Genomic DNA, 26,800 nt, shown 5'->3' on the forward strand with positions numbered 1-26,800 from the left:
TACTCAAACTGTGCTCAACATTTTTTGAATATTGACAATATAATGTATTCATTTTTCAAAAACTGTCTCCCAAAAAGACATTGTGGGTCAGGTGAAATCTGGCTCATTTGCTGGCCTGTATGATGCACTTGATATAAAACATCTATGTTACACTATCAAGCATGAGTCCTAATGCATGGTGCGCCTGTGGAAGAAGCTCAGGAGAACTCCGATAACCAATCACATAACGCACAGACACACATGATAATAATAATAGAAATATTGATAATGATATAATACACGTTCAGAAGGGATCTGGAGCTTATTGTTCAATTACTAACAACACATCACTAGTCCCCACTATTCCATAAAAGATACACACAAATGTGGCCTGTACAGTTTAACAGTTCGAGATCCCCTTAAACCAACATTTTCCTTGATTTGACCCACGCTGGTAGATCTAAACGCTCCATAGATAGGGGTCGAATTTGGCCCAAACAGCCTCAGCGTGCAAAGTTTTGTAGCACTTGTAAAAAAGTATATAATTTTAAAATATTTTCATATTTGTGTATTTTGGGTCACTTCAGGAAAAGTTATTTGATTTCAGGCTAAAAGAGTGAACTCGAGGGTATTTTGACTGATGTCAAATGTTAAAAAAAGGGGTCAAATTTGACCTAAACAGAATGTAAGGGCTAAGTAAAGTAAGAAAGTAATTGTACTTTGTTACTTCCCAGCTCTGTTTATTTGGTGAGGTTTATGCTGAAATTAAAGAAATGTGTGGGGGTCTCTGGTCTCTGGCACCTTTATTTTTGGGGTTGCAGGCTTGCAGCATAGAAATATAAAAAGGCAGACCACAACATGGTGTTGCTATGCTACACAGTTATGCTTGTTGATGTTTGCTACTCAAAGCCTCTGCTTTACTTCATGTTTTTAAGAGGAACAAGTTAAAAAGGGTTAAATCTGAAAGTAGCATTTCACTACAGCTTACATTAAAACCATGGCTGTCACCACTAATGCATCAATCTTAATTAATTAAGGTCCATAATTAGTAAATTAATTTTTCAATCATGATTTATTACATGCATTATTGTCCCTTTTAAAGCCCTGTGGTAAAGTCTCTGCTGCATCTCCCTGCAGCCACAGTGAAATACAGTAGAATAAGTCCAGCACCGCTCCTCAGGGTCTCATTTTAGTTTAAACTTAGACAGCAAAGTGAACAAGTCAAAAGTCATCATCACTGTGTGTTCCCAAACTCTTACCTTTTAACTGTGTACTGACTTACTCTATAAAAGGTTCCTTTTAATGGGGTTGAGTTAATGTCATAGTGTTCAGTCTATCCAAAGTTCCTTATTTTCTTTTAAAATAAAGCTGGTCTGTTTTCAACCAGGAAGTTAATTACCTTCAGTTTAAGATAAAATAGAAAGGTAAATATAAGAAAAAGCAATTTTAAATGCAAAATAGAGAAAATTTAAAATGCAACCGAAAGGTGGTTTTAATAAATCTACTGTTAGCTACAGTTAAATGATGTTATTGATATTCATTTTATAAGATTGCTAAGAAACAGGCCTATCTTCATTCCTCATAGCTTTGGGTTGGTTGAATAAACCACCGAAGACAATGCATTATAACGCTGATTTTAACCAATTCTCTCATTCTCATAGCTTCTGCAGCAAAGAAAGCAACACTTTTCTGACCTGCAGTAACCCAATTACTACATGTGGAAGCCCAGCTGGACCAAAAATCAGCCTCATTCTTGACTCTGAGATGTTGATTACATGAAAGTAGTTGCCCAGGCTTTTCCTCCCCCAAAGCGTGCTGCAAACTACCACAGAGTAATGAGCACAAAGATTCTTCCTCCCGAAGCCCTCATGAAAAAAACATCGGTACGTAGCAAATGTTTAACAAGGCTCCGTCTTCCCTCTCCTCCTTCTGGCTGCAAAATCAGGGCGAGAAGTCAGGTGGAAAGACATTTAGCATTGAGAGTGGAGTTAAAGTGTGTATTCTCTGTTTCCGCACATTAGTCAGCTCCTAGATTGGTGTGGGGGATTATGCACACAACATGTTCCAGCTGAGTCGCCTCTGAGCGGTCAATAGAGTGTCAAAAAATGCAAGACTGCTCATTTAATGCAGCCTGTGCAATTACACCTTGATTGCACACACACACATTCCTACTGTTTTTTCCTTGAGACTGATTTTGCATTTTCACCTTCAGGTGTCGATGTGTTGACGACACCAGGAGCTCCTTCAGACCACATTAACATACTGGTTACAAACATGGTGTTCAGATTTTTCTGCCTTTTATTTCAGAAATCTGTTCTTTTGTGCACAGAGAGGCCTATTAAACAGTATTTAAAGCATCAGTAGACAGTAAAACTTCATTTATACCAAAATAATTATATTCTAAGGGTTGAAGAATCCCTGAGCCACAGAAAATGAGGCTTATCAGGGACTAGAAGGTTAGTCTTGGAAAAAAATTTTTTCCCATTGCAGTTAAGGGATTGCTCTGCTGGGAAAAAGTTTAAGTGTAACAACAATAAGATTTTACACTGAGTCCAGTCTTAAAGCAATAAAGAATGTCCTATAGGGCAAGAAACCCAAGCAGTTGGACATACAAGAGTAACAGCATGCAAACAGACGTTTTGATTTTAACTGAAGTGTTCATACTTCTCCTGAAGAAGATCCATTCTAGCCTGTTGATGAAAAGCTTTTAGTCTCCCCAACCCCACCAGCTCTCACATGAGGGGCCCATATCGGGTACTCCACCATGGCCCAGTTTCTTTTGAGGCTCCACATGGGTGGGCTCTGATTGGTTAGTGAAGGGCCATTGAAGGGGCTCCATGCAGGGCTGATAATGTATGAATGTGCCCCACTTGAGAGCCATCCACTCTAAATATGCCTATTTCTAGGCAGTGTATATTGTTCTGGGTCACCCACATGGGCCCCAAAGTGTGGGCCCAGTTACAGCATAGAGAGCAAAAGAAAGGCTAGTGCTGGTCTGAATGTATCAGTTTGGAGGATTCATTCTGATCCTCCTCTAGAGTACAGTGCCTGTAAATAGTATTTACCCTCTGGATGCTTTACCCTCATATTGATTTTATCAATTATGGTCAATATAATTTGGCTTTATTGGACAAAAATAAAATTAAAAAAATCTCCTTAATAATGTTAATAATGTTTTGGTTCCATTCTTCTTTGCAAAACTGCTCCAGCTCTCAGGTTGCAGGGGGATCAGGCATGACCACCCCTTTTTAATTCCAGCCACAAATTCTTTATTGGGTTGAGGTCTGGGCTTTGACTCTGCCACTAGCTTTCGTTGTATGCTTCAGGTCATTGTCTCGCTGGAAAATCAATTGTCTCCAAGGCCATAGTTCTCTTTCAAGATTGTCTTGCCTATATTTTGCCTAAGTCATTTCGCTCTACCTGTTCAAGCTTTCCAGGACTGGCTGTAGAGATGCATCCCCACAGCATGATGCTGCCACCATGGTGTTTTTTACTGCGGATGGTGTGTTTGTGGTGATGTGCAGTGTTTGGTCTTGTCTGGTGGCCAAAAAGCTTATCAGACCAAAGAACTTCTTCATCTTGACTATGGAGTCTCCTACATGCCTTTTGGCAAACTCTATTTGTGAGGACGCCCTGATTTAGGCAGATTTACACGTGTCATATTCCTTCCATTTCTTGATGATGGACTAATGGATGATGATCCCCATTTCATTCATTGTAAGGCTACCAGCACCAGTTTGCTGGACCTCTGTTGAATTAGGTCAGCCACTTTAAAGGAGGTGAATATTTATGCAGTCACATTTTTTACCTTACAGATTTTTATTTAATTGACATTACTTTGTAGAAATCTGTTTTCACTTTGACATTAAAGAGGTTTATTTTTTTGACATTTATTTTTTGTAAAAAAAAAAAAAGCCATATAATATTGACCATGATTGATTTACAATACTTTTTATAGGCATAGGTCCACTATGTCCACTATGTTTAAAGCCCCAAACATAAAACAACGACCAGACTGTCTACTGTCTCACTCCTCTCTTAGCTTTGCTTGGCTAAACCTCTCTTTGTTCAGGGGATGCTTGGTGTGTTTGAAATTCTGAAAGGTCTGTGTATATCTATATTGTTATCAGCTTAAACTAGACTGGAAATATTAGCATATTGGATATCGACAAAAATCCAATATGAAACATCCCTCGTTTATCAGGATTCTGAGTTTTTTTTTTTTGTTTATTTACTTGAGAAAAGTACATTTCCACTCAGCCCACGGAAAACAAATCCACCACAGAAGCACGTAAAAAGTAGCCCAATCCTTTCGGAAAACTTTGGATCCGGCAACCTTGGCATCAGGTGCATGATAGGGCCACTAGACATGGTCAGAGAGTGAAAAAACAGATAAATATGAAAATAGCAACAATGACTATAAGTAAAAAGAGCAAACAGTTCTTGTAAAAAGAGCAAGGCTATAATTTCTGGCTCTCTTCAAACTTTAAAGAGATGAAAGCCTTATAAATTTTTATAACAATCTGAACATCTGACCACATTTCCCCTCTCTGATCTCTGCTAACACTTTGTAAATGCAGTGCTGTCATTATAACTAAAAGAGACGATGGTTCGTGCCATAAATGTAGGACTGAAGTTGTAATTAATCTTTGTTATATGTTAAAACTGCTCTGGTTGATGTATTGATGGTCAATAATGAGCTGTGGTCAATAAGCCTTTTTTCAGACTCTAATTCAATATCCTTTTAGTCTGATTTAGGATGAAGTAACGCGTTTCAACTTGGCTTCAAAATGAGCATCAGGAAAATTAAGCTGTGCTTTTTTCCCCTTCTTCATTCCTGAAAAGCTGACTCTGAGGATGAAGGCTTTTCAGCTGACGGCAGCATGGCAGAACTGTTTGATTTAGCTGCAGCAGCCTGTCAGCCAGGCGAGACTTCGTCAGACCTTTTTTGAATAATTGAGCTCCCCCGGCCCTGAGAGCTTCCCAGCAGTCAAAGTGACTATTCTAGGTAGGCAGGTACTTACGCAAATGTTCTGTGCTGTAGTGTGACTTTGGGACACCTCTCTCTTATGGCGTCGTACTCGCTCTAGGGTTCATTTCTTGTCACAATGTGGTGATGCAGAAGCTCTAAGAATATATCAAGACATTTCCTTTGGTAGCTCCCTTAAAATTAATTTGGAGTTCATATATACTTTCCTGGAGTTAAAAATGTCTTTTCTCATATGTAAGACCTCCTACAGGGCAGTTACTTGGTAGAAGGAAAGGCTGAAAGATTGTCTTTTAAAGGTCGAAAGGCGTACATGCAAACATTAAGGCTATATTTGATAAAGTGGCCGAGCAGCAGACTCCAGGCCTGTAGAGGATCGCCGAGCGATGGGCCAGTAGCACAAAAAGAAACTGCTGGGATAAAGAAACCAGAGCAAAATGGGAAATTCAATTTCCTCGTACCCCTATGAGCAATTATCATAATTACATAGTGTAGTGGGAGAAGCGTGGATGGTGTGGGGGTGGAAAAGGGGGGTTGTAATGTCAGGGCAGTGAAGCAGAAAGGAGACGAACCTCGCAGGGAGAAGTTGTCCGTGGTTGGGTGGGTGGGAGGATAAGGACGAGGGTGAGAGGAAGGTGACAGAGAGGTTGGAGGCTTTTAAGGGCCAGTGTAAATGTTAAAATGTGTAACGCACCAATGCTCCGCTCTTTCCTGCTGCTTTTTTACCCTGAAATTGCAGTTTGACTACAAACCCTCTCTACTTCCCTTCATCAAACCTCCTTTTTGCCTTTGTTCACTGCAGCAGTGGCCGGCATGCTCTTAAACACAAGCTGCTTCTCATTGAAGCGGCTTTATTAACAGAAAATTGAAACATTTTGTTATCAGGGCTTACAGCTTGTTATATCTACCCCAGAGATCCAAACATATCCCACTAATTTTAAACTAAAATAAGAAAAACAGAGATCAGATTTAAGAATACAGGCCCTATTTTACATATTTACCAGCATATTTACATATTTACCTAAATCAATTATTTGTATAATTAGTCAAGATGTAATATCAGCAAAAGCATGGAAAACTGGAAGTTGATCATTAATGAAGCAGCATCTCTCTGCGGTTTGAAAGCAAGCTGCACAAAGAAGTTAACAGGTTCTTCATTTTAATAACACTTTTGATGTGGCTTTATTTACCACAATAAAGGACATCAAAAAAGAACCTGTGGAGTTTTCAGCTTCTCTAAAAGTCATTACAAACCTTAAATTTGAAAAAAAAAAAAAAAAAAAAAACAAGTTCACAACACCAGGAAATGTACAGAACTGTACAAGCAAAGTGTTTGGCGCAGGCAGGACTGGGTTAAAAAAACAGATTCTCCAATTCAGATCAATTCTCATTTTTTATGATATGGCTTCATATATACAGAGAACAGTTTCTTTATATATAGGTCTGCGTCATTTCCTGATAGCTCCTTGTGCAACCAGTCTTGGCCTTTCGTCATTCATACAGCTTGAAGCTTGACGTGCACTTGCCTCCTAAAGCCTTTAGACTCAGATTTGAGGATTAAATCTTATGCCAAATTACTTTATTTTGGATATCTGGTGCGCATTATCAATACGAGCTGGATATGCAAGATGTAAAATAATATGTAAATGATACTAGTTTGGGGTCATTTTTAATGCAAACTGTGATTTTTTTAAATGATGTGCCTGGTTGGAACGTTCCTTGTACAAATTCCAACTTTAGTTCTCTGAGGATCTCTTTAATGTTGTAGCAAAATAGGTTTTGTAACTAAAACACCCCTACACCCCTAATAGATATTTGTCATTTTTAGAACATGTGCTCATGTTTAAAAAGCAATTAAAAGCATGTCTATTTTAGGTAGAATTGCAACCAGATAGAACAATAAATCTATTTGCATATAAAATCAGAGGATTAAAACTAACATATCACACATTCAATGTGTCCTGGAGTATTGTTTCCTTTCAGAAATATCCTTCCTTCATTTTCAGCAATGTAGTAAAAAGTGCAAACATCAAAAACAATGTACTATAATATAAACTGGACCGCTGCATTTCACAGCACTTCCTACTTTACGTGTACATGATGACATAAAGTATGAAGATGTTTGTCTGCACAAAACTATCACGATGTTTCCTTGCAGGTCACGAGTTGCACTTGTTACTGTTTCAACATGGTCTTCTGCAAACATGCTCAAAAGTATCTGGCACACTTAGAGATTTCATTGCACCACTGTGAAGAGTTTATTTTTTAGAAACATGCTGTCTTTTTGCACATTGAGCACAATTTCATTTTATTTTCATTTTTGCCTAAAGTGTTTTAAAAGAAGAAACAATCAAGTGCAAAGCTTCTTGTCTTGGGACATAGAAAATGACTGCCCCTTAGACCACTTAAAACCTGGTCCGAAGTCTGTGGTGCAGGATGATGTCTAAATAATGAGTTAGAGATGTCATTAAAGACTGTGGGAAGTATGGTTTTGAATGTATTCAGTGAGTGTTTTAATTCCTCTTCTGAAGCACCTTAACATCTGCGTCTGTACAGCCCCTGAATCTATCTAAAGTTTCTGCTGTCCCAGTCTCCGAGGGTTAAAAGCCTATGGGCCCTAATTTGATGGTGTAGAGGTACAGCTTAAAGTCCATGGCACACAGCAGCATGGGGCATGTCCGTCTACATTTTACTATCAGAGATGCTGTCTAAATGGGGGGGGGGGGGGGGGGTTGATGCAGCCTAAGGTTACTGGGGATACAGTACATTACCATAACTATAATGACTGCTCAGTGACTAGGTTAGGAATCCTTGCAAACATTTCAACTTTTTTTGTTTGTTGATAATGAAAGCAGATTATACGTTATGTAGACAAACTTCTATACAATACTTGGTAGGGTCTTGCCTCTAACAGGCCTTTCAGTCACTCTTCCATGACTCGGTGACTTGGTGAATTAATATTTGGGGTTCCTGTCTTTATTTTCCATTAAATGGTAATGGTGGCAGTACCTTGCACAACACAGCCTCGCCAAATTTGAGCAAGAGTCACTGTCCAATCCTTATCTGCAAAGTAAACGGCAAAATGGCTGCATTGACCACCACTCTAAATACCTGTATGTGTTGTGAAAGGATACTGTTCTTGTTTTTGCTGTTTCACTAACAAGTTAGCCCCACTTATGGTTGGGAAACGGTGGACTGACCCCCCCCCCCGGTGAGAAGTGAGTCTTTCCCTCAGGTGATGGAGTTCAAGTATCTCCATCGGTTCATTTTCTCTCAAACCCTCACCTGTGGTCATGAATTTTGGGTAATGACTGAAAGAATGAGATTGTAGATACAAGTGGCTGAAATGAGTTTCCTGCACAGGGTGGCTGGGCTCAGCCTGAGAGATCGGGTTTGAATTTGAACATCCAGAGGGAATAAGGAGTTCAGCCAAAAAGAGCCAGATGAGGTGGTTTGAGCATCTGATCAGGATACCTTTTAGTTTCCTCCCTTTGGAGGTCTTTGGGCTCGTCCAACTGGGAGGAGACCCTTGGGTCAGACCCAGAACTCATTGGAGGGTCTATATATCCTGGATCTCACGTGTGCTCATCCAGCTGATGTCTGCCCTATATTCTGGTACAGAGAGTGCTGTGAAATGTGGTGGCTCCATCTCTGACTTCTTCCCAGTTGATTTGGGGGTGAGGGAGGGGTGCATCTTAGCTCCTGCACTCTACAGTACCTGGAGGGATTAGATAAAGGGGGTAACAAGGGCAGCGAACTGTGGAGTGGCATTTGCCAATGTCCAGATCACTTTTCTGGCCTTTGCTGGTGATGCTGTGATCCTTAAGGAGACTGTAGATGTTCACAGTTCACCTACATTGACTGCGTAATCCACTGGCCTGCTGACTGTGAGGCTGAGATCAACTGCAGACTTGGACTCACACATGGGGTGATGAGCTTGCTGAGCAAGACAGTGTGGTGTTGGTAAATGAGCATGTCAAGGAAAGTCGAGGTCTTTTGATACTCTTGTGAGGTCAGGATGGCCAGAGGTGCCTAACAGACTCTTTTGTGATGGCTTCTCTTCAGTCCATTTCTGTGTATTGCTGGCAAGACTGTGTGTCTACTGCAGAAGGATTGGAGGGTCAGCTGTCTGACACGGGAATGGCAACTGCGCATTAATAAGCACCTTTCCCGATCCAGCTCACCCCATACTGGGTGCCCAGGACCCATGGGCTGGTCCAGATGCCGGGGCGACTGCGTGCATTGTGGTGGGTGCAGCTGGGAGGATACTTGAAGAGATGGGGGATGGGTCTGGTGTAGGCCTGGAGGTCAGTGCAATACAGGACCAAGGTTAGTATGAGGAAGTGCCAAACCAACATATGCTTCCATACCTGACCTCACCTGGTCTTGGAATGTCTTGGGATCTTAACAGGACCTTGAAAATGTTGCTAGGGAGAGGGATATCTGGGTTCATTTGCTTAGTCTGCTGACACCACTGCAATAAATCAACTCTCCTTTACCGTATCCTGCAATAAGGACGCATTAGTTCAGTTAAATATCCTAAGATATCACTGGAGCTTGACTAAAAACATCTACTTTTGTTCTTTTTAATGTGCCTTCTGAATAATTTTGGACTGGATTAAATTGGATTAAGGGGGAGAAAAAGTTGGTAAAGTTGTTGAGAAGTCTCCTGTTGGACAGAGACACAGTGACATTAAAGACTGAGCAGTTAGGAATCCTCAAAGACATCACTGAGGTTAATACTTGAGCATGCAAAACCTCAAATATAACAAACCCAATATTCTCCCTCATCTCTTTATTTCTTTTACACATAAACCCATAAAGCAATCAACCTGCACACATATCATGCACCACTGCATCACAGCTCTATTGCTCGTCCCCGCTCTTTCTAATTTGATTCATTCATTTTCCCTCAGCTCATTTCTTCCTCCCTCTCTCAGATTGCTTCTGCCATGCATATTAATAACACAGAGATAAAAATACGCTTGATTAAAATCACACCCAGCCCAGCCACGCGAAACACTTGTTCTGGTGTGCAAACAACACAATAAGGGCTCTTTCTGCGGGGCAGACGGCAGGAAACGAGAACATCCATAATGGATTTCATATACTTCATCATTAAGAGTCTCTTTGTGTGTACACACAATTCACTGCTCACCTATTTGTCTGCAGGGAGAGAGTCAGAGTTGATTACTCGACTGAGCTGCGGCGCTCCCGGACACTGTGTCCTGGCAGCGAGTCAGATGAAATGTGATTCCTCTCAGCCCTCTCCGTGTTTTTTTTTCTTTTGTTTACTTGTAAATAGCATGCGTTCACTGACTGAGCTGCCGGTACTGTAATTTGTCTGGACTGAGAGGCTGTCGTGCACCCAGCTGGGTCTGAAATTATTTTCCATGTGTGGCAAAGATGAATTATTTGTTATTTCAGTACAGTTTCTGCCCTCAGGTGAAGATATCCATATTGATAATGAGACAGGGGCTTTTCCTAGTCATGACAGTGTCCGCTGCTAGCTTTAACAGTGCAAACTAATGTACAGAACAGCGGCCTTTACATGTCAGTGGAGTAAAAAAGTGAGCTTTGGTTTAGTCCTGTGTTCGTTCAGTGGAACAAAAAAGAGAGGTGGTAAATGAGCCAACCAGAGTTTGGAGTGTTTGAGTGTAAAAAAGGAAATCTGCGAGTTAAATAACCAGCTCGTCAGCCTTCAGGAGCTTTTAAAGGGAATGAAACATCAAACTCTGATTGATTTATAATTGTATCATGTTACACCTAAAACATATCTATGTATCAGCAGGCACCTTAATCCAACCCCTTTTCACTTTGTGTTCTCCTGTGCGCCTCAGCTGTAATTGGACAAATCCCACAGTAAAATTTGTTATTGACACCACACTCTGTCATTAAAATGGGCCCAAAATGTTTAAAATTTGATCATCTGACATGCAGCAGCTACAAAAATGTGCAAGATTGCGATCTTCAGACATTTCAATGGATAAACTTGATTAAAAGTACAGTATGTAAAGTCCAACATCAATCAACACAATCACTAAAGATGAAGTCTTGACACGGTGCACAGCTCCACCCACTTCTGCTGCTCTTAGGACTCTGTTCAATTAAAAAACGATGACTCTGTCATTTTTTGTGTTATGCTTGTTTGTAATATGTAGTAAATGGAGCCCATGCACATTCCCTTCCTTCACAAAACTGCGTGTGTTTGCAGTGTTGCGCCTGAACACACTAAGATCATTTTCACACCCGACAGTCTTAAACAGGCAGGCTTAAACTGCAGCATTGTTGCACTTTCATGTGGTTAGCTCTGTATTCACATCGCACTTGGTCAAACAAACCGATCCATCTGGATAACATCAAGTGGCCTGAGTTTAAGCGGGCCAGAGTCCACTCGTTTGGTCCGCACCAGAGTTTGAATGAGTTTTCACACCACTCTAAATGAACAGGACTATCAAAACAACCAGGGTTTGTTTAAAGTGGATCACACAGCTCTGGTGTGAATGGGATCTAAGTACAACATGAGTGTAGATCACTCTGAAACAACCAAGTGACCATGCATGCTCAGTGAGGTGCAGAGTTAACAACCACTAAGTTGATGTTGGTCTCCAAATTCACAGCAGCACTCAGTGCTGCCTGTTAATTCATACCTGGCATGGATGTGAGGTTTGGTTAAAAGTCTGGTATGCATTTTAAGAAAACCTGATTGATTTGATTCCACAATAAAAAAAATCCCTGTGTTCTCAAACAATACTTGAATAACTTTCACTTTTTTTAAAGATTATTTTGGGGGCTTTTTGCCCTAATTGGATGGGACAGCCTGAGTGAGACTGAATGTGGGGGGGGAGAGAGAGTGAGGAAAGATCTGCCATAAACAGTGCCGGGATCAGGATTTGAGTCAAGGGTTGTAGACTCTCTAAATGGACACCTCTGCCCACTGAGCCAAGCTGGCTGCAGGCTTTAAAGGAGACATATTATGCAAAAATCACTTTTTCAGGCTTTTCTAACACAAATATGTGCCCCTGGCCTGTCCGCAATCCCCTCAAGTACCAGAAAAATCCATTCCCTCTCCCCCTCTCTTTTCCCACCTTTCAGAAAATGTGTGCTTAAATAAAAAAAATCATACAATATGTAATATAACCCATATAAAACCTATACATAATATTTAGAACCTTCCCTACTGCTACTGTGATACTGCAGTGAACTCTGTAAAGCTAGCAGAGCACCATGTAGGGATTTTATTTCAAGTATTCCCAAACTTTAGATGAGAGTAAGTGAGGATTCTCCCCTCCATGCTCGTCTTTGGCATAGTTAACTCTCTGACAGGGCACAGCCATCTTTCTTCTTGGGACGAATCGACACATGTGGACGTGAATCAATCAACATATTTACATCATCGATGACACCGATTATGTCGACGTGTCACCCTGGCTCTATTTGCACGTCATAATAAATGCATGCAAGTTCCAAATATCAGTTATTAGTCTCCCAAACTTCTAATAATCGGTATTAATATCAGCCCTTGAAAACTCCTTGTTCGACCCTATTAAAGAGCAGTGGTGGACTGAAAGTGACAGAAAAGCATGTAAATATTACCTTCATTGATGAAGACTGATGCATTCATGCTGACAGCCCTAACTTGTAGCCTTATTTCATCAACAGAATGAGCACATGGATAAAAAATGACTGAAGGTTGACTATCTCAGCAAGCCAATGTGATTACCAGCAGATGCTGGGATTTTTTTGTTTAGTTAAGTTCTCTGGATGTTTCCTTAACTTTAGAGTTGCCAGTTAGTCTGAATTTCAATGTCCATTAACCAACAGGGAAATTAGTCACTGGGAGACATTTTCAGGGAGGCAGTCTTGGTTGAAACGGTCAGCATCGCTGATTAAACGCCTTATTCAAGTGTTCTAATCTTCATTAAAGAAAAAGGTCCTAAACTAGAACTAGAACTTTTTCCTCCAGATATGAGAGACAAGCATAACTCCATCGCAGACAGAAGAAGACTGACTGTGGACTTTGTTGAGTTTCACAGCTAGTTGTGCTCTTGTGAAGCTGTAAAGCCATTCCAGGACTTAAAAAAATCAACTATCTCTTGTAACTCCATCTTTGTGCTCTGACAGCTCCCTTTACTGACTCTCTGCAGTCTGTGAAGGAGCTGCAGAGTTTGTTCCTGATGACAAACCTGATCACACAGAGGGAGAGATGTGGTTTTTGGTTTATGGAGGAGTTGTTTGTATCCTCAGATATGAACTGTGGTCTCTCAGCTCCTCTAAACCTTTATAAACACTAAACAAGAGTGAAAACAGGACTCTAACTGTGTTTACACCGTTACTTTTCTTCAAGGGAGGACATTTCTTTTTAAGTGTTGAAGTGTTTCTCCTCATAAAAGTGTTTCTTTTGTTTGAGTTTTTCCCTTTGGACATCTTTCTGTTGTTTTTGTGATGTATTGATTTTTCATAGAGCTGAATCCTGGGCAGAATAAACGGGGTGTTGGCTTTCCTTTCTGCTCTAACAAGTATTTGTACGTTGCTTTACAAATATGGATTTTTACTTAACTTGAAGAGAAATATAAGCTCACACACTAGCACACACACATTTCCTAAAATAGCAGCGTTTCTCTGCAGAGGATTAAATTTGAGCTTGTGTTGATTTTCTTCTTCGACTCTTTAGATTGAATTCTGTAAAGGACTTTAACACAATAACATTTTATCCTCAGAGAGAGTTATAAAATCTTCTTACAACCAGAGCTTAGGGTGGAAGGAGCGGTGCTGGAGTAGGAGGGAGTGGATGAGATTGGTTTTGTTAGCAGTAAAAAACATAAAATGATGGTGAAATCAATAACTAAAAAATAGACTCTGAGCTCCTGGTGTACTCCTGTAAAGATGGATTCAGAGACACAGACAATGAAAGAGAAACCTGCTCACTGGTTAGCGTCATGAAACTACAGCTACAGACCCAGCTGCCATGACAGAGTGCAGCCTTTTTCAGACATGCTGTCTGGAAAATTCTTGGAAATATGGAATATGCTGATCTGAAAATCTTCCTGACTCGTCTGTTCAATTATGCACCACAGTGAGTTTCTCACATGATGTAAAAAAGGACAAGAAAGAGGCAGATAAAGCAACAGATTCTGGCATTTTGATGTCAGTCTCTGCAGTTTATATCGATGCTACTTGTAACTGGACATATTAACTGTACAAGAAAGTGGTAAAGGATGCACTAGCCTGCAGATAATGTACAATGCAGAATCACAATGTGCACAAAGATTCTCCAGTCACCCTTCAGTCTTGTAACTTAAATGTCATCACCTCCTGGTAAGAGAAAGTTAGGGGCATGTGTAGAGGAGGATTGCTTTAGAAACAGGGATGAGAGAGAGAGGAAAGGAACCACAATCCAGGCTTACAGACGCAGTGTGTAAAATTTGGGGATATTAGCAACATCTGATAGTAAGATGCTATTTTGCAATGCTAACTTCTGGTGGTAAATGTGGCAACTAGCGGAAGTGACCCTTTTGTGAAGCCGTAGCCCCCTTCATTATGGCTGCTACACCTGTCAAGCTATCATGCTCACCATTGTTTCTTATTATAAAAGTGGAGAGCATTCTGAATGAAATAATAATAATGAATTCCCATTAAAAAAAAAAAGTGTCTGAAAACATCAGAGACGTAGACAAAAATGCCCATAATCTGCTCATGAAAGGTACAGTAACAGTTTTATTTGTTGATGAAGTGGTGTAAGCAGAGATATCTTGTTCTGATTGGCCCATGATAAATGTTAAAGGCAGAATGATCATAAATCATTTGCACAAGCAAAAGGTCATTGAGAGGTCAGTGGGTCACAAAGCTAGAACAGCAATACTGGTGAGGGAAAAGTAACTTTTGAAGTAAAAAGCCACAGAATTTTACATGAAACCACATTTCCCTTGCAGCAAACATTAACCTTTGGACATCATAATGTACTCACCAATGGTAGAAGCAATAACATAATGGAATCATGTTAAAATGGACAGCAGACAAACCCCAGAAAGGCAAAATAATGCAATGTTGGCATACTATTTCTACATGAACTCACAGTGATCTCTGTAGTTGTGCTGCAGAGGTTGCGTTGCACATGCTTAGAGTGTGCGAGGTAGCTCACCTTGGTTGGAGCGCAGTGTGTGTTGAAATTGCAGTTGAGTTTGCATTTGTTAAGGGTTAGCTCATCGTTAGCTGTGATGTAGCTGTAGCAAAGGGCCACACCAAAAGTTTTTCTTAGCAGAGATGTTTTTGCATGTCTCCTGAAAGTGTTCACCATAAATTTTAGCCAGTGACAACCTCTGCTGTTCAAACACTACAGCAGCTCTAGTCTGTATAGCTCAGGTTAGTACTAGAGCTGCACATGTCTACTACCTCATTTTTCTTGTTGCTCTGATTGACCCCTAATGATTGTGGCAGACATAATGCCCACCCAATCACTTTCTGGGAATTTTTTTAAAAGTCCCGCCCTGCCCTTGGTGCACTTTGTGTTGGAGGTTTCCCAGATGAATGTGAAATACATTTATACAGTAGATATATGAAACTATCTGGCATGTCAGGTTAACACAAAACAACATAAAAGAGAGAGGGAAAAGGATTTAAAACCAGTAGAATATTATAACCCTGCTAAAAATGGTACAATACTTGATTTGAAAAAGAAAAAAAAGGCTCATCTATCACCAAACTGATGACTTAAACAATCTAGAAATATAAAATCTTCTCAATAAAACACATCAGAGTTTTCTCTGCAATCCTTTGGCACACTACTGAAGAAAGCCAGACACCCAAAAGGTTTAAAATCCAAAATGTTTGACTCTAAAAGAAGGCCTGCATCTGAGCTTTAGCTTTGAATATCATTAAAGACCAGCAGAGCATGCAAGACCAAAAGATCAGGCTAAAAATAGAGAGCAGATCTGACCTCTGAACCATTAAAGCTGTCCAGTTCTCACCACATGCAAAGTGGGATGTCATAAATGGTGTCTGTGCCATGTTTGAGAGCCAATACTTGTTTGAAAGAGGTGACTGTGAGCCTCAATTTGATGTAAAACATGTTTGATTAATAAAATACAGTAGTGGAGTTTTCAGTATCAAACCAGAGTGCTGCAAGCAACAAGAAGTTTAAAAAAATTATGTTGGACTACAAAACTGAAGCTTAAAATCGGGGTATCACTCCAGTGACTCAGATCACACCAGCCTGAGAGAATGTGCTTAATATAAGGAACAGATGTTTACTGTTCTCCTTTCTCCGTCACATTTTTTTGTTTTGTTTTTTATCGTTGCTGCTGTCAGGGTATCGGAGGAGAACAGCACGCTCTGCATGCTCATCCAACCTCAATAAGGTAGATATAAAAGTTAGTGTTTGCAAACTTTTCCTGTGGCAGCAGTAATGTGCAGATGGTGGCATGAAAACCAGCGTGTGCTGAAGCATTCACCACCGAGCAGAGTAATGTACCATCTGTTGAAGCACTGTCACCCCGCAGCTTTGTTTGGCTCTCAGCAAACACGCTGACATTGAGCTGTTGTTGAACCGACGACCTGCACCGACACAGATAAACACAGACGACATCTGTAGCTGCATCAGGACCTAAATATAACATCTGTCTAAGATCAAAACTATGAAACTGGTAATATAGCATTTTTATTATCAAATAATAGCCTCATGGTGTTAAAAGTTTGAGATGATTTGAACTGACGCTGCACTTGGACTCTCTCTGCCTGTCAAATATAGTCTGTTTGATCCTGATATATATGTTAACTTGTCATTATTCAGACTTTTTAATCCTTTGAAAACGTTATGAGTCAGACCTGGGAAGTTCTGAGGGGTCTCTTTGAGTCCACTGACACAGACTGTCTTTATAGACAATTAACTATGCAGCCTGGCCACAGTCCAGTAATAATGGATGACTGAGAGCTATAAAGACAACAGAGTGTCAGCAGTAAAATGTTCAGATGAAGCAGCTGGCCAACAACTTTCGTCTCCATCATTTAATGGAGACACTCTACAGGCATTTGTTAGAGACAGATGTCATTATAATTAGACTTTATGATAAATTATTGACATCTTACCCCTTTAGTTAGAAATCAAATTGAGCCCACATTCATAATGATGTGATCTGTGATCGAGAGAGCAGAGAAAGAAGCTTTTACCATATTAACTGCAGAGCTGATTTCAGCACCATGGACAGAGAGCACCCATCAAACATCACCTGGTGATGCAGACTAGTTTAGTTTAGTGGGGTATGTATTTGAGCTATCACTAAGCTCTGCCCCCTGAGATAACTTGGACAAATTACCTCTATGGTAAGCAAGTTACCTCTATGGACAATGCCTGGGTTAACATTGATGGTTTTCAGTTGGGTAGACTGCACCTTTTGCACAGTTAACACTGATATGTTATTGCTAAAGAACTGTAAGACTGTCTAATCTGTGAAAGATTGGTGCTGCTAAACCTGTGAAATTGTAGCCATCCAAAGCAGATGAATTTGCCAGACTTCACCTCTGTCATCAGGCTAAACCACTTTGAAAAGCTCCAAACCATAATGTTTGTGCTGCACCACACTGTTCAGACCAATCAGCATCATTTGAAGTGAGCAAGATTTTAGCTAATGGCAGGGTTTGGTTGTACTCAAAGCCATAAACAATGGCTGTCTCCTGTGTGGAGATTACCTAGATAAAAGCTCTAGTATAGCATCAGTTGGATCAGAACTGGACTACATTGCAGTGAAAAACAAAACTAAAATCTTTTCTCTTCTGCCGCGCTGCTTTGGCATGAGTATTTGAGAGTTACGATGGGAAAGGGTTAGTTGTGTGAGTGGATATATACAATGGTTGCTTTTCAATGCGTTTATTGAAACCATGGCAGAGAGTTACACTGAAAGATTTTCATGTTGGAAACGATGCTTCGCTCTTCTCCTGGTCCGCTTCAGCATGGGCTCGCAAAACATTGCATGTGGGGTCTGTCATTGTATCCAATGGCTGCTGCCATGGTAGCTATTAGCTGAGATGCAAATGTAGGAAAGTGGTTTAATTGGAACTGGACCACATTTCACTTTAAAACAAGAGCAAAGAACCACATTGAAAGCTTGTCTTGGCAGAGAAGACATTTTTGCTCATCTCCCTACTGCTTTCAACATCAATTTTATTCACTGAGAAGCCTGTCAGCTTAAAAGAACACATACGTACAATGTCATTTTGTCTTGTTGCTCCGATTGGCCCATCATGAATATGACAGGACGTTCTTCCAATCACCTTCTGAGAAAGTTCTGCCCCTCCCATACACTTTCTATGGGAGCGTTCCAGGATGAATGTAAAATAAATCCATGAATGGATATATGAAACAGTTGACCTGGTGTGTCAGGTTAGTGAAATTGATGCAGCAGCACAAAAACTGCTATACAAAGAAAACAGTGTCATGGGTACCCAGAAATTTGGTGAAAAATGGCTCCCTTCCAATGCAAATAGCCTTGGTACAAATAGCAACTAATTCACAAAGGCAGGCGCTCATTGCCACAGCTAAAAGTGGTGCAATTTAAAGCCCTTCAAACTTGTCTGTTCAACCAGTGCTATTTCTCGCTCTCTCTCTGCACTTCCTCCATTTCTACAGTCTGTCTTTAGATGAACTTTTTACATGTCAAATCAGGTGCTTTTAGCGGGCCGATACCCACCAGTACGCAGAAACGGCATTTCTAAATGTTGGACCTTAGCGTTCCACGACTTCTTCCGGCTAACAGCACTTCTCACCAGTTGCCGGCACTCTCTCCTTTCCTTTTCAGAGCTGACAGTTTTTAATGATGCAATGTTGCATGCATTGTGATGGAACATGGCACACTTCTCGTTGTGTGCCGTGGCATTTGTCTATTAATACAGATTCACATGAACTTACAAGTCACTGTTGAAGGAAAACCAAAGTAAGAAAGTCCACCTATTCTGGATAGTCCAGAACTAGAAAGACCCCCTGATGGGGGGACAGGGGTGTGTGACCAAAACTGACATGCTTTGTGTGTGAAGAGTGAACCTAAAACATTGTTAAATTCACACCAACAGAAAAAGAAGCAGGCTTTATATATCCACATAATACCTTTTTGATATTTACTAACCTACAGCACTGATCTACTGAAGCCTTTCTTTCTGTCTGAAGGTTAAGGTCTGTTATATCATTAACACATTACAATTTCATCTTCTGCAGAAGTCATGACCTTCATCTAAAGAGAATAAACATGTAATCTTTGTTTTCTTCAGTGTGGATAAAAATGCAGGTTGCTTTCAATGTAAATGCTAATAATATGCTGTAATGGCACTTGACAATCACGTCCATTTGTCTTCTTGAAGGCTCTGCAGACTCTAAACCGCTTAAGTCAACAAAGATACATGTTTAATGAATGTATTCAGGATGTAAGATGTGTTTTCTACAGGGGTTTGCAGAAAAACATGAAGGTGCACTCATTATTTCTAAAATGTTCGTGAAACCAGTTACACCATTCCCATTCTGCTTCTCCTTAGTAATGAAAGCAGGACATGGCAGAGGAGAAGGAAAGATTGGAAATCTTGCACTTTTAATAGAACGCTGAATTAGGACGATGTTTGTCAGATAATGGATTATGCTGCATGTCAGGTGGGCAGTCTGAGCGTTCAACTGATCTGCCTGAATTAGCTTACAGATGCTGCTTCGTTTGGAGGTTTAGCTTAGAGAAAGCATTGAAATGCTGACCTGTTCACCTCTGTGGGGAACTGGCCTCAGGATGCCAGCAAGTTATTGTATGTTTTGCCTCATAGAGTGGTACTGATACCTGAAACCTTGGCGTCTGGCCCATGGACTAGTGCAGAAAACTGCTAGCACTGTGCAGTGAATGTGGGCCTGTCCATGATTCCTCACTGGCTGATATGGATAATACGGTGCACTTTCTGTTTTTGTAGAGTAAAACCACAATCAGTTTGTTTCTGTGGTAAGACCTTCTACATTTTCACATATTCTTTTGTTGTGAAACTGCTACTGGGGACATTTTTTGTCACTAAAAGTGACTTGCCAAGTCAGTTTTTCTTGCTGTCCCTTTAAAATTTTCTTTATGGTTAACAAGCCCTCACTCATGTCTGTTAATTTGGGCTGATTCTTTATCTCTCTCTCTGACATTTTTCTCTGTGTGGACTTTTTATGTGTTCCTGGATGTAAATGTTTGATACATGAAGCTCAGCGTTAGTTCATGCAGGATATGGTAGTCATTTGCCCAGCCATGATCAGCTGATGGCTAGTTGATTCCAGTTATCGCCTCCCTGCTCCCACAGCCAATCACATTTCTTTCTCTCAAGACAGCGGTGTATTTAGATATGACATACTTCTCACTAATCCCTGCTTGCATTAATGCTGATGCAGCATGCTGCTGCTGCTGGCAAAGCATGACCTCCTCCACCCCAGCCTCCTCCTTTATAGCCATTTTCTAGCCATGTGCTCCCTGAAAGTCAAAGCATGAGCTTGACTAACCCAGGGAGTATCTTTTGAGCAAAGCCTTGCCTAACAAGTAAAACTGTAGATCCATTTGCAATAAAATGATTAAATGTTTGACAAGAGTGTTCCTAAATGAAGTCTGTTTCATTGGTGTATTAATTTTCATTCAGTTAAGGACATGGCTCTTTACACATTAGAGTGAATCCTTCTCACATTTATACAATATTGTTCAATGTATACTTAGAATTGTCTACTAGTTCATTTTCTGATCCATGAACTCTTACTTCATTATCCTAAATTCTGATGCATCAACATGCTCTCGTTCAGTTTTAGGCTGTCTGCCCTATTCCTGGGAGTCTGCTGTAGCTACAAATGTGGCTTGAAGAAGTCATCCTGATGGATCACACGACGGTTGGACAGGTTTTTGATCAGTCTGTTGTTGAGGGTGGTTTTCCCTCCATTTGTGCATGTTTACTTTAGGCTTCTAATCTCTAGTAATCAAGATATGCATGTCTTTAATATGCAAAGTCCCAGTCTAAGAGGAGGGACTTGAAGTCCTGTCCACATTTTGTGCAAAGTATCACTGGGGCCAGGAATGTGTAGATTTGAACTTAACTTTGAGCTAGCTCATTTTGAGCGTGAAAAACCCTGGTCTTACTTCTATGTCCTGAATATGATCAAAACCAGGATAAGGTTTTAAACGGTGATACTGATGTCGATGTGAATGCACTCAGAGAGTTAAACTGAAGCCTGCTAATCTCTGAGCTGCAGCATTCAAACCTGAGGATCATTAACAGTCAAACTCAGAATTAACAGCTAAGCCAAATTAAAGATTACTCTCCAGGAAAGATCTGTTAACAGCCAACATGCAGAGTCAGCCTGTCTTTCTTCCTCTTTCTCTTTGATTGGTTTGTTTAAAGCTGAGGAGTCTTTGAAAATGACCTGAGAGACAAAGAAGTAGGGGGAAGGGGTTTAAAGCGTAACACAGAGAAACTCAAGGGGCCACAGTATTAACGGGGAAGGGGCTTCAAAGCTGTTGCTGTCACTCAGGGGCCCTTAGGGTTGGGGGCAAAAGAGATGAAAAGGAAAGGAAGTGATGAAAGAAATAAAGAGTTGTTTACTGTCTGGTAGATTTTTGTCGTTTCATCCTCTTCTCTCCAATCTCCAGGACCAAAAGATGAAATCACTGCACAGTCTAGACGAGTTCAAGTCATCATTCCTGGCAATTTGATATAAACAAATGTCAGGTTCGTGTTGTTTTCTCATTTCTTTTACACCACAGGAGCTCAGTGGAGTCATGAAAATGTTTACATTTTGTCCTTACAGCTGACAGTCTGATACTGTTTATCTTGAATGTAGAAGAAGAGGAGAGTTTGTGTAATGAAGCTTTCACGCCTTTGCTTTCTTTCAGCAGTTTATTATATCTGTATAAAGCCTCTGTGCCCATCAGTGGCTTTTTGATTTTTTTCTAATCATTTATTTTTCTGGTGGCAGCGCTGCTTACAGCTGAGGAGTCATTCAGCATTTACGCTTTTTAGGTTACAAAACTTTAAACCTGCTACCTTTGGTATCAGCCCTGTGTGATCTTAGAAGAGAATGTGATATGGATAACACATCAAAATAATCCATCCATTTCCTCCACTTTTCCGGGGTCAGGTTGTGATGGCAGCAGGCAAGTTAACCCAGACTTTATTCTCTCCAGTGACACTTTCAAACTCCTTCTGGGGGATCCTGACGCATTCCCAGACCAGACAGTTTATATTGTCCCTCAAGTGCATTCTGGGTCTTCCCTCAGCCGGATATTCATGGAAGACCTCCAAAGGGAGGTGCCCAGGAGGCATCCTGATCAGATGTCTGAACCACCTTGGTTGGCTCCTTTCAGTACGAAGGAGCAGTGGCTCAACTCCTAGTTCTCTCCAGATGTCTGAACCCTTCATCTGATCTCTAAGGCTGAGTCCAGACACCCTCATTTCAGCCGCTTGTATCCGCGATTTTATTCTTCTGCTCATTACCCAGGGTTCATGACCATAGGTGAGGGTTTGGAGGCTGATTGACCGGTAAATCGAAAGCTTTGACTTCCAGGTCAGCTTCTCCTTCATCACAACGGACCAGCACAACGCCGGCAGTACTGCTGACTCTGCACCGATCCACCTATGAAGCTCACGCTCCCTTTTACCCTCACTTGTGAACAAGGCCCCAAAAAACTTGAACCCCTTCACCTGAGGCAGAGACTCACTCCCCATCAACCATTTTCCAGTAGAGAACCATGTCCTCGAAATTGATGACCCTCATCCCGACCACTCCACGTCCAGCTACACACCATTTCAATGCCTGCTGGAGGTCCCCAGCTGAAGAAGCCAACAGAATCACATCATCTGCAAAAAGAAGAGATGGAATTCTGAGGTCCCTAAACTGGACCGCCATCATAATTTTGATGTGGTCCCTGTACCGGAGGGACCACATCAAAATCATGATGACAGTACATTTCCAGGAAGCTTGTAATGTGTGTATTAACTTTAAAGTTCCTCTGTGTTAGCTTTATAAAGTACCAAACGAGTATGAAAACGTCTGTTACACAGTTCCTGTTTCTAAAAGATTGTGTCTCCTTGCCTCTCCTGAACTTTGTACTCTACCAGTACAGTACCAGTACCCCTTGACTCACAGTGCAGAGTCATAACTGGTCAATTAATTGGTCAGTCAGCCTCCCTACCCTCACCTATGGTCATATAATAGTGGATTCGTCAAATAAAAACAGAAACAGCACTGGTGTAAGGAGCTACAGTATTTCTGACTCAAGGATGTGACTTTAGAGGAGTGATTCTTTAGTATGTGCTTACTCACTTTCAGGTAGAGCTTGCTTAGTTTTCAAGGTGTGTCTGTTATTCTGGATAACTTAGATCAGTAGTTCTCAACTGGCAGGTCGGGACACAAAAGTGGGTCACAGAGCCCTTTTTCAGTGGGTCGTGGATGTGTGCCTTGGGAAAATATTGCACTGAATCGTCTGAGACACTATAAAACATGCATGCTTTGTCTTGTTTCATTGTTTTGTTACACCTTTTGTACTGTCTTAGGCCCAAGCAACTATTTGACTGCATCTTATGGACCAAAAAAATTCTCTAAAGTTTGGGTCACAATTGTCCTTGAGCAGTTGAAGATGGGTTAGATTATAAAAAGGCGGCCATCTTTGACTTGCTCACAGAGGCTTTAAACAAATGCACTTTTTTCCATCACTTTTTAAAATTTTCTTGCTTTAACTACAGTTTTGCTTCTGTTACTGAGTGCATTGCTCATTATACCTTTGCTTCAGGCAGATGCCCTTTAATTAAGGTGTCAATAACAGATTGACAGATTTATCCATCACTAGTGCAGCAACATAAATCTTCTCTCCACATGAATGGGCACTAACTAGGCTGTCATTCTTTTTTTTTTCTTATGTTTTCAAGCCAGATAGAAACTTTACAGATGCTAGTTTCTCTTATACAGCCCAGAAATAAAGAAACTGGGACAAACTCTACTAAGTAATTGATTTGTCCACAGACTAAGAGTTGTACTGAGCTATTTTTCCCTCACAGCCTGGTCTCTCGTCTGTGTACTTTGTACCAGGACTGAGAATTTTCTCCATATATTATACTTTGCATACACTTTGTTTCCTGTGGCTTTAAAAGCTGCGACTCTGTGTGAAGTCTGGACGCAGTATTGCAGCCCTGCTTACTGATTTGGTTTTGTTCTCTTGTTTTGTCATGAGCGACTGGCTGCAGGCTGTTTGGCTGAGCGATGAGGAGCCGCGTCTGAATGAGCGAGCTTCAGGGTGGCCGTGGCAGGGAAATAGAATCTCTCTCACACACAAACCGAGACCAGATACAGTCATCTCACACAGCGACACAACAACACAGCCATCCTCCCTCTCTTCCTCTCTCCTCTGTCTTGTATCTGTCGCTCCCTCCGTCTCATTTCTTGTCGCACTGCTTCTGGCTGTGTGCAGATTCATTCACGGTGAAAATGGGAGGCCTCTCTGTGCAGCACAGTTTCATTTAGTCCTGGATTCAGTTAGCCACAGAGTCCTGCTCCCTGCCACATTACAAATGGGATTTAAGCTCTCTAATCAGTCATGAAAACTGACACCAGAGAAATTATTTTAGAGGCAACGTCATGTTCATTGACTTTCAATTTTTTTTTCCTGCCTTATACTGGACCCCTTTGTCATGTCTGCTTTACTTTTGAGGAACTTGGATTGAAATTCACTAAATTGACTACATTAGTAAAGAGTTTCAACATTGACGGCCAAAGTAAATGACAACATTTTTTCCTGACTGATTTAGTTATATATATTATGAACGTTTTAATGCTTTACAAGGCTACTTATTAGGGGGTTTAAAGGGGAGAGCTTTCTGGGGCCCAGCCAAGCGGGAGGCCATTGAAGGTAAAAAAAATCATGATCCATTGTAAAGTTAAGTTGTAATAACAATGTTTTGTTTTTAGAAGAAACTGAGACAACTTTGAGGGAAAAATGAAATAATTGCAAAAAAATAAAAGAATAACTTTGGCAAAAATGGGTTATAAGAGGCAAATATTTGATAATGGATGAAAAAATTAGTTAAAAGTTGAAAAAAGGAGCAGAAATGGGCAGTTGAAAAATATGAGGAAAAAGTGGCAGATAAATGTTGAAAAGTAGTTAAAAGTGGCAAAAACGGGTTCAAAGTGGAAAAATATGAGGGAAAAACGTTTAAAAGCAGTTAAAAGAGGTAACAATGGGTTACAAGTAGAAAAGTATGAGGAAAAATGGCAGGAAAATGTCGAAAAGCAGTTGAAATTGGCTAAAATTGTTTAAAAGTTGAAAAATAGGAGGGAAAATTGGCAGAAAAATGTTGAAAAGCTGTAAAAATGGGCAAAAATGGGTTCAAAGTGTTAAAAATATGAGGAAAAATGTGTAGGAAAATGTTGAAAAGCAGTTGAAAGTGGCAAAAATGTATTAAAAGTAAAAACAAATATAAGGGATAACTGGCAGATAAATGTTGAAAAGCAGTTAAAAGTGGCAAAAATGGGTTGTAAGTGGAAAAACATTAGGAAAAACTGGCAGGAAAAAGTTGAAAAGCAATTAAATTTGGCAATAACGGGATAAAAGTGACAAAAATTAGTTAAAGGAGGCAAAAAATATGGCAAAATTAGTGCAAAATTTGGTGAGAAGGGGTTAAAAAGCAGCATGAATAAGTAATGTGAACATCAGATCTCAGGTAGCTATAGCTTCAGACACTCTTCAGCTCCAAATTAGGTAACTGGTCGCCAGGACAAACGTCTTTTGCAAGATTTGCGTATGACATTACAGTTCATACACCAGCCATCAGCTCAAATGAAGCCAGTTACCAAATCTCTGTACTGTTTGATATAATGGCTGAGGTTAAACAATGGATGTTGTCAAAGGAAGCTAAGAAAAGATAAGAGTGAGACATCCTTACAAATATTAGACTGTGGTGTAGAATCAGGCTGTGTCTGTCGTCATCATCTCATGTTTAGTGGCTTGATTGGGTACAGAAAGTCATCTTGTACACATTTATGCTTCAAGTTTGCTTACAAACTCACTTACAAACCATCTTCAGGCAGAAAGTTGTTTCTGTCTTGCGTAATAACTTAGCTTAGTAAGTTTTGCACAGATATGTCTCTGCTAGGGTCTACAGCTTGTTTCTTACAAACTGTTTGCATGTGGTTGTATGTTTGTGTATTCAACTGTTGCAAGGATGTCTGTAGGTTGTTGTGAAATGGATACATCAGAGAACATAATTTGTCATGTACTTACTAAGACTGGCTTTATAGCAGCAGTTTAGTGAAGGCTAAACAAAGGTATACTTTTATTCTTCATAGAGTACACCCACTACACATGCACATTATTCAATATGCTGCATTTTTTCCCCATAGGATGGTAAAGGCATGACCTGCACTATTCTGCCTCTACTTGGCTAGTACTCATTAGAATATCTAGTGATATGGACAGAGCTGGAAGCGCTACTGTCTAACTTCTTGTTTCCCTTGTCATTAAAAAGTCAAGCATCAGAAATTGGTGATTGATGATGCAAATACAAAAACCTTATTTTAAGCTGAACTAAATGTGCAAGAGCAGTCTCTAACTCTAAGTCTATAAATAAATTAGGAATATATACATTTCTGCAGGCACCACTGCATCACTGGACCTGTTCAGCTGGCACAGTTCTTTGGCTTCTTGCATCTTTTCTGACTTTGCTCTCCTTTTTGTCAGCAAATGCACTTATCGGCTGAGGAAACAGCATTATGTGCTTTATGACTGCACTCAAAGATATACATTCCTACATGTGTTTTGCTTTAAGGTTAATTTAAGCCAGAAGTGATTTAAATTTGTATCCTATATT

General features: G+C 40.4%; 1 protein-coding gene across 1 annotated transcript in view; it reads left to right on the forward strand.

Annotated features, from left to right (window-relative positions):
- b3gat2 (beta-1,3-glucuronyltransferase 2 (glucuronosyltransferase S)) overlaps positions 1–26,800 on the forward strand; it is a 97,173-nt gene that overhangs the window by 16,873 nt on the left and 53,500 nt on the right. The gene's annotated exons all lie outside the window — the stretch shown is intronic.

This window comes from Cheilinus undulatus, linkage group 6, assembly GCF_018320785.1.
Source record: "Cheilinus undulatus linkage group 6, ASM1832078v1, whole genome shotgun sequence".
NCBI lineage: Eukaryota > Metazoa > Chordata > Actinopteri > Labriformes > Labridae > Cheilinus > Cheilinus undulatus.